This window comes from Gavialis gangeticus, unplaced genomic scaffold, assembly GCF_001723915.1.
Source record: "Gavialis gangeticus isolate Ggan-Ray unplaced genomic scaffold, GavGan_comp1, whole genome shotgun sequence".
Classification (NCBI taxonomy): domain Eukaryota; kingdom Metazoa; phylum Chordata; order Crocodylia; family Gavialidae; genus Gavialis; species Gavialis gangeticus.
In genome coordinates this window covers 35,709,673-35,722,444 of record NW_017729027.1, presented here as the reverse complement: position 1 = coordinate 35,722,444, position 12,772 = coordinate 35,709,673, and the positions used below count along the sequence as shown (strand labels likewise).

The 12,772-nt window shown below is 38.1% G+C and overlaps 1 protein-coding gene across 2 annotated transcripts in view; it reads left to right on the top strand.

Moving 5' to 3' along the window:
- Window positions 1–12,772, top strand: part of FAM83B (family with sequence similarity 83 member B) — a 113,740-nt gene that overhangs the window by 73,103 nt on the left and 27,865 nt on the right. The gene's annotated exons all lie outside the window — the stretch shown is intronic.

Sequence of the window (12,772 nt, the reverse complement as noted above, 5' to 3'; positions counted from 1 at the left end):
GCAGGCCCCAGCCAGTGGAGGCATCCTTCCCCGCCCCCCCCCCCCAATGAAAGGTCAAAGGGTACTGTTCACTACCAATCTAACCTAGGCCACTTACAGAAAAAATTTAGATTGAGTTTGCATTGGGCTTTTTGAATGTCTGTACCTAGCCCAAATGTGTGCCACTCTCACTGAGTTATAATTTCCTAGTATTTACAGGATCAGACCTAAATCACACAAATCTTTTTGACAGTCTGTAACATAAAGGTCCTGTTCTTGCCTTCCTGAGCCAATGGAGAGGGATAAAAATGGGTGGGGAGCAAAATGTCTACCAGCACCACTACATCCAGCAGATTTCCCTTTGTCCAAGAGTACAGTATTTAGATATCTAACGGCTATTTTCCAGAGTTCCAATCTGGCGTTAGAACTAATGACAAAAGTTCTTTGTTTAGAGTCAGAAATATTTTTGGTTTTTATATCTATGTGTACCTTATAGAGGCCACATTTGCTGACCATTAACTCATTAACTGATTGGAAAACTTTATGTAAACCATAAAGGGATCACATTTTAAAGTCAGGACTGAGTAAGGCTGAAATAAAAAATAAGGAAACAGCTTGAGAGTTATCTTGTGTGTTTATACAACAAAATGGGTTTACAGATCATTTTGTTTCCAATTTATTATCTCATAACAGACACATAGCTCTGAAATGTAAAATGACTGTAATCATTGCATATTAAGATTTTTTGGTCTTTAAACTGTATTTCTGCTGTAAGTGACCATAAAGACAAACAGATATATCCACAGGACCTAAAATTAGTAGCAGTAAATTTTGTATTCCCCATTACAATAAGTCAAAGACCTATATTAAGGTCTTATTATACTTTTGAAAGTTTGATTCAGTCTCAGATATAATTGGGTTGATACTATACTTAAGAGAGAACAGGAGAAGAAATAGAAAAGAGAGAGAAAAATTAAAGGGGAAAAGAGGTCAGTAAGAATAAACACTAGAAAACAAACATGGGGAAACTTTAAGGTGTCTACATGCTAAGGAAAGATAAGTGGAATGGAAAAAAATGAATAAAAGTAAATGTAATATGGAATATGTGTTTAACTTTAGGCCTGTTCTTCCATCTTAATTCTGAGCACAAACTTCTGTTTAGTTAGAAGTACATTATATATAAATAGTCCTGGGTATAACTGTAAACTGCGTCCTACTGGAGGGTTTGGTGGCAATGGAGGGCTACTCATAGTGGGGTAGCTCCTATAAAATACCACAATGTTGCAACCTCCACATAAGGCAAGTATAGGGCACTTCAAAATCCTAGCCCTCCCCCCTTCCCCATCCACTTATGAGTATTCTTTGGTCGAAGAAAGGCTAAGGGATATCACCCTGACAGAAACACACCTTTGTTGAGGCATTAGGCAGTCAGCAGCAGAGTTCTTATCTGTTGCTGTCTGGCAGAAGCTATAACCACTGGGGCACTGAACATCTGGACTTGGTCTGGCCTTTGGATTCTGTCCCAAGGATCAAAATGGGGGGATAGTAGGTCTTGGACAGCCTCCACTCCTTACTTTTGCCTAGGCATACACATCTAAAGTCTTGGAGTAATGGTCACAGAACTCCATATAAGTAGATTCATCAGGCACCTGACTGGGCCTCTTATGCATACAACATGATTCAAAGGATTGACAGTTGCCTAGTATTATAATATATAAAATATAAAACCTCACTGAAGAAAAAAATGGGTTTAAACTGAAGAAAAAATAAGTTTATAAGCTCAAACAAACTTTGCAAACCATCTGAATTCCAAGATTTAGGGATCTGCAAATCCTTGAGCTCTGTAGGTTTTATCTATCCACCTCTTCATGTTGGAAATCATCCCAAAACCTATATAAAAATGGGGAAAATAATTCCTTAAAGTAAGTCAATAGAATTTAAGGCCAGAAGAGATTGTTAGAGAAATTAGTGTGATCTACTGTATGAATTTATTATATCTGACTAATTACTAACATGAATTTGACTAAAACATGTCTTCCAGAAACATATTCAGTCTTGATAAGAAGACATCAAGGAATGGATAATTTAATACTTCCCTTGGTAATTAGTTCCAGTGATTAATAATCTTCAGTCTTAAAAAGATAATGCTTATGTTTATATACCCAAAAATCTCCAACCTGTTTTTCGCAACATTATATTACAAACTAGTATTTAGTTGTTTGCCTGCTATGACCCCAAGATCCTTTTCAGGGTCATTGCTTTCCATGATATGGTCCCCATTTTCTAGTCATGGCCAAGATTTCTTGTATCTGAATCAGTGGTTCTCATCCTCTTTAGTTTGAAGGCATTCCTTCATAACTTTCTGGAATTTGGAAGCACCTTGTTTGAGAACCACTGTTTTACTGCCGCAGCTTAACTCTATAGTTCTTAACCGAGGTACAGCTGCTGCCACCACAGCAATGATGTAGAACATGCCTTGTAGCACCAGATTGGGAAGTGGTTGCAGCAGGAGTGCATGTTCCTACCTGCATTACAGTTATCTAATAAATCCTCCTGCCATAGCCCTCTCCAGTCTGACCCCTCATGCTCCCCCCAGAAACAGAGGGCAGTTCCACCTGCCCCATGTTCCTGTGTTCTGGGAAGAGTGTGTGGTGCTGAACCAGTGCCTACTTCCCAATGTAGCTCCACAGGAAGCACGCAGGGCAATTATATCTGACCATGGCAACCCAGTTGAGAATCAATTGTTCTAAATTAACAAATTTATATTCATTTGTAAAACATTTTGTTTGGAGGGGTCCAGTTTACTAAATGAACTGCATTGTATCGTATCTGTATTGTATCGTAGTCTTTGTCATTATTTGCTGTTCTCCCATTCACTGTGTCATTTTCAGTGTCACCAACAGTGATTTTACATTTATATCCAGATCAGTGCTGAAAATCTTGAACAGGCTACCAATAGGCTAAGTACCAATCCCATGAAATAATAGAAACCCACAAGAAACTCCAATGCAGTGATGATTATCCAGAACAGCCAGTTTGGAGATTTGAGCCAGTTAACAAATGTTCTTAATCAGAATTACATTTAGTACTAAGTCAGACATATAAAAAAGATTTACCAATAATGAACATCAGTAGAAAGAGATTTTTTCTTTTAGGCCTCTTAGTTTCAAGGTATCTGGGCCTTGAAATTTTAAAATGTTTATCTTTAACAGACATTGTCAAAAATCCTTGGTTTCTGATGGACCAGAAATATCTTAATCCCTATGTGTAGCAAGCATATCTTTCTTTTTCCTTTCATATACAGAACAGAATATTTATTTTAAAACTACTTTTCCTTCTTTATTAATTTTTTATCTGTTATAGCTCTATATAGTTGCTACAATTTCTATTGTTCCTGATACACTTATGTACCCCGGGTGTACATAGGTTTGTACTCCCCTCTCCAATTGAGGGAATTATTAGCAGGGCAGTGTGCTGCAGAGGGACACTACAGCTCAGCGGCCGCCTCCGTCCCCTATGGAGTCAGGCTCAGTCAATCAATTACTTAACTATATACAAATTTATTATTACAACAAAACCATTAAAGGGTAAGGACACAAATTTATATATATGTACAAATTTACAAAACAATGAACCCTATACCATATATATACACACATACATACACACACACACACACACACACACACACAATTATTATTCAAAAATACAGCTGAACAACAGAACAACCCAGAACAAAGGATACTGATAAAGCAACCTTATAACTCTATTAATATACAGACTATTACTTCAACTTATTCACATAAACTATAAGGCACAGTCTACAAATCTAACCAATAATCCTTAGATTACATGGGTGCCCTCCAGGGCAGGGGCCCCACTCCCAAGGTACCACTACAGGAAAGGAGGTGGGGGGAAAGGAAAAGGAGATGGAGACCCCAAAAACTCCTAAGCCCCCCCCCCCGCTATCACCCAGGAGCAGCCCACATTGTGCCCCTTCACAACCCTGGGGGTTCCTCCCCTGTGGGGACCCTTTCCCCAGGGTAACTTACTACTCCACAGTCCCAGACAGTTGCCTCCCATTCTCCAGGTCAAGCTCTGTTCCCCACCAGGCTTTCCTACCACCCAACTCTGCTGCTGCTGGCCCAGATTAGGGCCACATGCACTGCTGTGTGTAGTGGGTGTTTTGCCTTGTGCTAGGGGTTGAAGGCCTGGACAGCCTTATGCAGGACCGAGGCTCAGTCTGCGTCCGGACCCTCTGTGCAGCATCGTCTGCACTGAGCTGCTGCCACATGCCAGCAGCTGTAGATCTGAGCCACCTCAAGCAACTCCCAGGGTCTCTCAACCTCCATGCAGCACCTCCTGCACTGGCCTCATGCGGAGATTGGGGACCTGAGCCACCCAAATGGCTCCAAAGATCCTTCTCTGTGCACCGGCCTGTGCATCATTTCTCTGGCCTCACTCCAAAGGTTGCAGATCCAAGCCACCTCACACAGCTCGCTGGGTCTAAACACCATGCACCGTGCTGCGCACCAAGAGCCTAACCGCTGGAGCTGTCCACAGCTCCCCACCGATAGAAGTCTTCAGGGGCTGTTCTGGGCTACTGCTTTGCCCTGCTGAGCAGCTCTCCTCAGCTCTTCTAAGCCCCGCTCTTCTCTCTTCTCCGTCCCTGATGCATCTCCCTCATGCTGAACACATAGCTCCTTTTATACTCTTCCGGGCTCCGCCCCTGAAATCTTCTGGACCTGACAGTGTTGCAGTCTTCAATCAGGTTGAGGGAGCTCTTCTCCCCTCCCCTCCCCTCAGGAAAGGGGCATGACTTTATTTCTCTTGCCCCCTCCTGATTGGTGGATGGGCTCCAAGAATCAAAAAAGCAGAATCTCAAGCTTGGGACTCAACCCAAGCTCTGAAAGGTAAGCCTGCTACACTCACACAACTATTGTTGTCATTAGATCTGCTTATTGTCTTTAGCTTCTTTTCTATACCTACTATTGTTTTTACTACTAATTATTTGTCCCTTTTTCAATCATTGCCTTCACTTTTCTACTGGAATAGATAGGCTTTAAAACAAAATTTTTCTATTTCTTTTTTTTGTAACATCATGAGGTTTGACTATCTAATAAACTGTTTTCTTAGGAATACCCATTATCATTCACATTTTTGTTCCCAGGTTTTTTTTCTTGGTCAATCTCACTAGTAATATTCTTCAGCTTAATGAACTTATCTTTTTTTAAAACATCAGTTATGTATAAGCCTATATTCCAATCAGTAATATTGCTGTTTGGGACTGTCCTCTGTTTCCCATTACTGAATCTCTTCAGTAACTTTGTTTTCTTAGCATTAAATTCCTTAATGGTTGATTCATTTTTCCTGACAGTGGGCATGTCTGCATGAGATGCTGACGGTGCAGTAGCTGGAAAATACTGTGCAGTAGTGCATCACAGCACAGACAGTGCTAATACACCACTGCGGTGCAGTATTCTTAGGCTACTGCACAGTAGTGTCACCTAAAAGACATTCACCAGCGCTACTGCGCAGTAACTCTAGTTACTGAGCATTTAGTATTTGCCAGTACAAGTACTAAATAAATGTGCAGAAACAACTGTGCAGTACTATCTCATGTACACGTGCCCTGTGAAGTTCAAATACATACCTACCTTATGTTAGGTTGACTACCTTTAATGTTAGGAAATCATTGTCTATAATTTTCAAATTAAGTTCTTTTAGAATAACTACTTAAATTTTAGAATAATTTCTCATTATGATTTACTACTGGTTATAGCCATTTTTCCAGCATATGTCTCCCAAATTTAAATTTCCCATAACAATGTAAAGATCCTTTCCATACATTACAAAGAGATACCTTACCTTAACTCCCTTGTTCTTTGTTTTGATTTGGTACTTTGCAACAGACCTCCCTCACTTTACCAGTGAATGCATCTATCCACAAAGCTGCCCCTAAGGGTGTGTGGGGCATATCAGGCTGTTCAGGGGGTTGGGGGAGGGGGGATGGCGAGTGGCAGGAGCGTGGAGCTGGCAGTGCACGGTGGCAAGCAGGACCTGTACGGCACTGTTCGCAACGCTCTGCAAAGTGCAGGGCCCAGGGCAGTCGCCCCAATTCACCCAAACCCCTCAAGGGACAGCTCTGTCTATCCATATGCTTTCCATATCCTTTCTAGATCCATCTCTAACTAGCAGTAATTCTAAAGATATATTCTGCTGTTGCCTAGTGTTCTATATCATTCTCAAATCCAAAGCACTGTAGAGCATGTTACCTATAGTAAGCGCAAATTGAAACATTTGGGACATCAGATTGCAGTAGTGTTTATTATCGCCGATGTGTGGAAGACCAAAGCTGGTCTGTAAAGTACAAAATTTACATTTCATTATGGGGGAGAAAATGAAAAACCTATAAAAGGAGCAAGGGTGTTAGAGCCACAAAAATCAAGCTGCCTTTATCTTCAATAACTTTTTTTTAAAACCATGGAGATGCCATTCTCCCATTTTATCCTAAGCGTACTTTTCACTGGGAGCTCTTGGACATCCAATATTTTTTTAATTGAGAATATTATGGTTGTTCAGAAGAGGAGGAACTTATATCATTGCTTCTCCCTCTGATTTGCTCTCAGGTTTTGGTAGTAATAATGTAGTACTCCTGAGACTTTGGAATCTTAATCCATTTCTGTAAAATAGAGAGGGGCAGATGGCCTGCTGGAATATAATAAAACCTGAAACCAACCCCTGTAGAATAAAACAATGGGAGAGGCTCCAGTTTATAACTGAATGTATTATTTGTTTAAAATGAAGAAGTATCACAAAGAGAATACCCTGACACCAGCACCAAGCATTGACTATAACACTATAAATATGCTGCTAACTAAAATATTATAAAAGTCAGTCATGTTAGGCTGTTACTGGGTAATTTAAGAAATGTCTGTTCTCTGCTAAAGCCTTAAAGATGACAATCATTAGTATAGTCGTAGCATAAGCAAACCATGAGAGAAATTGTCCTGAGTTTGGAAAAATGGCTGTGCTGGATAATTTCATTCAGTGAATCAGCTTTTGAATCTAGTTAAATAAAAGCTTTCAGTGTTTTTCATAGGGCTAATCAGCAAATGCTTGCATTTGCAGTTGACTAATTTAATGGCATGATGCTTTATTATTATCTACTAATGTTGTTTAGCACTGTGATTGTAGACTCAGTTTATGTCTTTGCATATTGGTATGCAGTGCGATAGGGGATGAATACTGCAACCTTATTTTACATCTGCATTGTAGATTTTTATTACTTTATTTTGCCTGAATTCAAAATAATCATTTTCCATTTTAAAGCCACTACCCAAACAGAGGACATGAGAATCCAGAAGTTTTAATTCACTCAATGAATTCTTGTGTTGTGGCAAGGGACTTGCCCTGCCTAATACACCTACATGCTTACATGTACACAAACCCTCAGGTTAATCCCTTGGTGAAAGTTGTTGAACGAAGGTATCGGACCTCTGTAGTGTCAGCCAATTATTACCATACCATCTGTGTTATTATCAGATTTGTAGTCTGTTGTGAAGCTTGTTCTGTGGTTTGAAAGCATCTGGCTTAAAATATACTTACATATTCATATGAAACAATATTCTAGTTATATTAATTAAATAAAACTTCATAAACCACTATACAAATATAAAAAGATGAAATATGTTTAAATATATACGTATTTAATTCATATTAAACTGAGCCCCGTACTCCCAACTGACGAAGATGCACAAGCACCACAGTAGCAATACTGACTTTAGTAAGACTACACAATATTTAAAGAAGAATTAAGGCACATAGGCTTTATTTTGGAAATATATGTTGTTATACATTCAGGTGCTGGACAAGATAACCCTTAAGGTCCTTTCTAATCCTATGATTCTTTGATTACAAGTCCCATTGTCATTAACTGGACTTCTAGAAGTAAAGAGCAGGTTTATATGTGTTTGCAAAAGTGCGGGCCTTTATTATAGTTTTTATTCAATATCATTCAGATTTATATTAAAATACTCAAACTGCAATCACTTTTAAAAAATCAGTAACTTGAACTAAAATTTCAAACTCAGATCTAAGTGGTGAGTAACAGTTGTTCAGAAGTGAATTATGAAAGAGAAACACCCACAAATTTTAGTTAATGGTCTAAAGATCACCCAGAGATTTTAATTGAGGGGGAAACCAAAACACCAAAGCTTTCTAATCCTTTAAAGTATATCATGAACAAATCCAACTACCCTGTGCTTTAATACTAGATGGTGGGGCGTTTTGGGTTTTTTGGTTATATTTCTCCAATCCTATAGTAACTTAAAAGCTTACATTTGATGTGGGATTAGTATATAGTACATTCTAAATACATTAGCAACTCTGGTTAATTTATAAGAAAGATTATAATATAGATATATATCATTATATATTTTTCAATATCCCCTTAGTAAAATCCAAAATTAGAGAGAGATAAAATTAAACATTTAAAATCAAATATGAAATTCTTTTAGGTAGATTGCACTTCTTATGCATGTTGGTGTAGTTTTAAAAATCCAAATAATAGATACATATGATTCTTACACATATATATAGAATACGTCATATAACTTAATTTATTTTATTTAGTCATTTCCACTCCTCTTTCACTTTCTTTTTTGGCAGCTGGCCCTTTAAATTCAATCCAGAGGAAGCTTCCAGCTAAAAGATCTTTTAAAAATATTATTAAATTTAACTCTGGCTTAGCTGATTTACAAATCGTGAAAAACTGTCATTTCCTTTCTGTGGGAACATTTTGGCAGTTTACCAAAATAACAACTGCAAAAGAATATTCGAAGGAGCCACCCTACAAACATTCTGAAGAGCTAAATAAGACTGACAGTGGGGAAAAGGGAGTTAGGGCAGTGCTCCCAATCGTATTTAATCCATCAGGTGCAACTGGTTTCAGGACCATTTACCAATTTCCTTGCAGAAACGGTGACCAGCTAATAAATGCAGTGATGGAAAATACAATATTAAAAATCAAATATGTTTTATTTATACATAGGAATGTCACAAGCAAGAAACATGAGTCTAAAATAACAACAGTCCCATCTCTGTCATAAGCTTGGGACTTCTTGTAAGTTTAGGGAATTCCCCAGTGCCCTGTTACAGTCCATTTTTCTATGGATCCAATGTCTCCCCTGGTCTCCAGGACTCAGATTCTTGACTGTATCCATGCTGTTTGTTTGAATCTCCCATCTAAGGCTCATTGCTACTGCTTAGAAGTGTCGGAAAAAAATGTGCTGTGATGGTACTGCGCCATAACACCGGTTATTGCACAGTCATTTAGTACTTGCTAACAACTGTGCAGTCCATCACTCATATAGACATGGGCACTGTTCCCACCCAAGTGATTCCTGGGGGCCTTTAGCTTCAATTTTGCTAGCAGAAGAAAATGATTGTACTTTTCACTGCATGTCCTGCAATGCCATTTTTATTGGAAAGAACTCTTTTAATGGTTGTTACGCTTCCAGTGCTTGGTTATTTAAGAATAAGTGGTAACAGAAAAAAACACGTTCTTTTTCTAATGTAATTGAATGGACTAATAGAGTTTATTTCTTACTTAGGAAAAAAGAGCATAAGCTCACACTTGGCGACTAAAATGCCCAAAGTATAGCTAAGTAACTGTTTATTCTGTACAGAAATATAACAGATTTTTATGACCAGCTACTTGAAAAACTAGCACTTATAAGGGTGAACTTACACATTACACTTAGACCATACTAAATCTGTGGAATGTTAAATGTGTAAGTGTTAGAATGTGCTGTGAGGAGTTGTTAATCATTTCTTGCCTGCACAGCTCCATCTTGCCATTAGAGGGCTGGTGAGCATGGTATGGCTAGGAACCAGGACACCTTGGCTCTATCCTTACTCTGGTAGGGAAGGGTTGAGAGCAGTGCATCCTGGGATGCTGGAATACTGCAGATTACTCATTTTATCTCTGTGGAGCAGAAGTTACCTGAGCTAGGTAGCACAATCCAACCCTTGCCTAAAGTGGTTTAACTTTGAGATGCCCAAACAGCACTTAGTACAAGTTAACAAGCTTTAATGTGCAGATGCTCACATTTTAAGTGCCCTTAGTATGGTCAAAGAGTGAAGTGTAACTTCACACTTCCTGATTTAGTTGTGACTGAATATAAGGAATTATGGACCTTGTTTCCATACTGACTTTATGATAAAGTAAAGGTTAATACGATTAAGATAATTAAAAGCTCCAATTTGGCACTCCATTTGAGCCAAAACTTCCCATCACTTCAATGCACATTAATTTTACAGAGTATTAAGATTAGGTAATATGTATCTTCTACTAGAAAATTAACAATCTAAAATAAAGCTTCTTACTTTTTAGCATTTTAAACATATTCTTATGCTTCTAAAGGGGCTGTACATGTGCTGTAAAGAACATATAATTTTATTATTGAAATGCAAAAGTTACTCACCACTTTCACTAGTGTGGGAAGGGAGCTATTTATGTCTTAGTCCTCCCTTCACACTAGTCCAGTAGAAGTTGATTGACTGGACCATCATTGGGAATGGCTACATGTTCTTTAATGCACCTTAGATACTGAGCGTTTAGTTTAGTACTTCCTTAATAAAGTACTAACTAAACATGTGGTACCTAGAATTTCTGTGCAGTAGCACCGGCACATGGTTATTTAGTGATGCTTATTGTGCATTAGCTTAATAACACTCTGCAGTAGGCTGTTAGCACGGTTTGTACTGTGATGCACTACCATGCAGTGTTATTAGGCTAGTGCACAGTAAGTGTCTTGTGTAGGTGAGCAAGGTAAAAAGGGGGATATTTATGTCCAGTGTATGCAAATCCCTACTCTGAACTGTTGCCATGATAACGTTTTTGCTGGAGTTCTGAACTCTTTAGTGTCTTCCTGGAAATGTTAGCCAATCTTATGACTTGCTGCCAGGGAAGGCGTCAGTTAAACATAAACAGTCAAACAAACTGATTTTTTAATTTTGTTCCTATTATCAACAGGCTAGTCAAGCTGACATGGGGATAGGTTTGGTTCATGCAGAACTTCTCCAGTATAACCATAAAATGAGGAATTAGCCACAACTTCACTCTTGCACCAGTATTAAGATTTAGGAAATCTCTTTCCAATTCCAAGATTTCATAGTTCATTCAGTTCCACGTAAATTCACAGACGCCTCTTGTATATATTAAGACACATCTTTGACTTCTTTGAATCCCTAATCTGCTGTCGCTTGTTGACTATCTTCGCTTACCCTGAAACCAGAACCAACACAAACCAGCAGTCTTTCCGCATCAAAATTACTTCCCTGACTTTTTAACTAATAAACAGATATTTCACTTCTCTGAGGTTCCTAAAACACTGCATAATCATGTATACTAGTCATAATATTTGAGTTTTAGAGCTCATATGTTATTTAAAAATAAATTATTTTGTACATACCCAGAATTTTTAAAAACATTCTTTTAATCAAGAAGCCTTTGAATAATTTAATCATTGTGTACTAGTACTTAAGAGATATTGAGCTTTAAATGTGTTTAGTTTCCAGATAGTGTATATACTTTTAAAAACATCTACTTTTCTGTAAACATCATATATTTAATTTCTGTCCTAAGAAAATCTCTGTTCAATTAAACTGTTTTCGCTTATCAATCTATGGTTAGGTAAGTTTATCAAAAAGTTATCTAATGCAGTGTATGATGTTTTACCATTTACTGAGTCAAATTATTATTTGTATTTTATCAGATTAAATGTGGATCATAAAACACAGGTCTGTTGTTTGAAGTGAAAACAGTTTTGAGCCTAAAGACTTCATTGGGTTACATGGTTAGAGCAAATAACTTAGATCAGAATTTAGATTACCAAATTAATCAAATTAGTTTTAAAAACCTCCACAAAAGCCTATAATGTTAAGTTTGGAAGTGGACATTTAGTGAACATTAAGTGAGAAAATAACTATGAAGACTATATTTAATATAGCATCTGCTTTAGACATGTCACTGAAATGAGTTGCTCTATGTAATCTTAATTTAATCAAACTAGTTCACTTTTCCTTTTTTTGCAAGGGCAGTTTTTCCTGCCTTGTCAATTACCTTCCACCTCTGGCAGTGAAAAATTATGAGGCATTTTCAGTTTAAGGTTACATGTGATTGCTATGGGGTGATAATTTTGAAAGGGCATGTAACGATTTCTCCTGGAGGCTTGAAATTGGCAGTATTTGGCTAGAAACTACCTTTTAATGATTCAGTATTTACATAGGATGTGAATAAATTTTACAAAGCAGTACAACTCTTTTAGGCCAGACTTCTTATTTCCTTAAAGAACAAAGAAAAATTATAGGTAAAGGTAGCAGATAATCTGAGTAGTACACAAAGGATGTGTCTACATGAGATGCTTTACTGCGCAGTAATGCAGTTTACTATGTAGTAAGTGTGTGCATCTACATATGCACATGCATACTGTGTAGTAAACCTCACTAATCGTGAGTAAATTTGCCACCTGCAAAATCAAGTAGCAAATTTAGTTTTGATTACTTACCTTACAGTAGCGCTTATGTAGACACCTGACCAAAAGTAAATCTGCTTCCAGTCAGAAAGAGCTATAGGGGTGGGGTAGCTGCCAGCTTCCTGCCCTGATCCACTGGTGGGGCAGCTAGGCGGATCCAGGACCAGGAACTCCCTGTGTTGCCCTGTGGGGTCAGGCCAACTCTTAGGATCGTAATATTGCACTGTTAGACAGGTGGGTGTGACACAATTGCA